Below are 1,886 nucleotides of genomic sequence, written 5' to 3'. Positions count from 1 at the left end.
CGAGATTATGTAGCAATTGTCAGCGAACAGGTCGAATCGAAGGTTGCACGCAAAATTAAGACGAGGAACTGCGAAACAAGTCGTGAAACGGAATCAACAAAGGGAGGCGGCGGCCTGGACACATCAATGACGATTGGAGAGCTTCCTTTACCTTTCTCACGGTAGAAGAGTATGGGCTTGTCGTACTCAAACGTGCCGACCCTGAGAACACTGCTACATGAATGTCGAGCGAGAGTACCAAATAGGCCCAGCGAATGGAGATGGACAACAGTGGGGGTCTCTAACAAAGTCATCAGTCACGTTTTGAGAATCCTGCGGACGGCCAAAGACTTGTGGAGAAGTAGCACGACTCTTGCAATCTCCGGTCCGCGCAGTAGCATTGTCTCCTCATGACTTACCGTCCAAGAGCAAATTGCTGCACCAGAAGTCTCCGTAATGGCAGTTCGTTCATAACATTGGCGCCACGCTCCCAATTAAGTCCTCGTACCGGCCCCTGCGTTTTGACCACATCATGGAAAGTTGAGAGGGAACAAATTTCTTCTCTCGGGCTTTGGCCTGCATAGGGGAGACTAGTGATGGAAAATACCTTAGAGTAAAGGTCGGAGGGCTGTCGACGCACTCGGTGAGCAGTCTGGCAACTCAAAATATTTTACCGTCTTTTGAGCCGATTATCGAAGGAATCCGATATGTCATCTTGATCTAGTAGGCAAGATAACGAGTCGCTGGGGACGATGAGCATATCTAGTGCCAGTAACATCGTCCAGAGATGTTGAATGTGTGTCATACCGTATTATCATTATTCGAAGGGGGGAACAAAGGGGGAGCGTTCACCCGCGGACACGATCAGTGCATGTGATACACCAGTCGGTGACTCACCCATATAAAATCAGGATTCATTATTTTAGGGAAATGTACAGCGACAGACAGGTCCTGAAACTTCGAAGGAGGTTCGTCGTCAGAGGCAATTGCAATTGCTGTATTCAGGCTCGAGCGTGCAGTTTGACTGAAAAAGTAGTTCCGGAGTTCCGTCTCGGCTATCGCTTCTCCACTACCAACGTACATCCCGGTCGGAGAAAAGGGATACGGGAACGGTTGTGCATCGTCGACCACTTGTGAATTCAGCACCGATTGCAGTTGCAGTGCTGCGAGTAATCACCTACCTGGTCAGGACACGTCAAGTTCCGCGGACGTAGTGAATACGAGCTTATGTCAGCGCGTAGGTTTGAAGCTTGCACTGGTCGCTGGTCAAGCTCAGGCTTTAGTTTGGCAGCTTCATGTCTGACCTTGGCACAGTGCCACCCGACAACGACCTCTCAGGTACGTGATATCGCCGCAGGTACAGCCAAAAGTCGCCACCGTTCCGGCATTTCTTTCTCTTGAGGTGTGGCGGTGCAAGAGTCGCTATACGACCGACGATTCGACAAACACTTGCCATACCTCTGGATAAAGAAGTTATTGGTTGGATCAGGTTGGAACCTGCCTGTCGAGGAGCAACCGTATGTTCGATCGATTCATCTAAAATTTTGGTCAACCTCTTCGCACCCGGTCCGGTTGGTTAATGGATGAGTCAAACCAAGTGCCTTGGAAAATTTTTTTGCATGTCTAGGCCGTACAGGCCCCAGCAGACCTCAGGGCGCCGCTCAACACTCTGCCAAGGTCGATAGCACCGATCAATCCTCTTACCGCTTCCGGATTCCGACAGCGCTCGGGACTACCGGTGATGTTGGATTAGACCTAGACTGTTAACCGATATCACACCTACCAGCGTTCCCTGGTGGACTTGGACGTCTTTTACCTCACCATCACCTATGTCTGTAAGATGGTAGGACATGTCTGACTTTTCCAGCGCCCATCAGCTTTACAAGTCGGTGTCGAAAGGGTCAAAT

This window comes from Pisolithus orientalis, assembly GCF_024613125.1.
Source record: "Pisolithus orientalis strain OTSU chromosome Unknown F5J12scaffold_2, whole genome shotgun sequence".
NCBI classification, from domain to species: Eukaryota; Fungi; Basidiomycota; class Agaricomycetes; order Boletales; family Pisolithaceae; genus Pisolithus; species Pisolithus orientalis.
The sequence above is the reverse complement of the archived record's forward strand: the minus strand, read 5'-3'. Positions refer to the sequence as shown.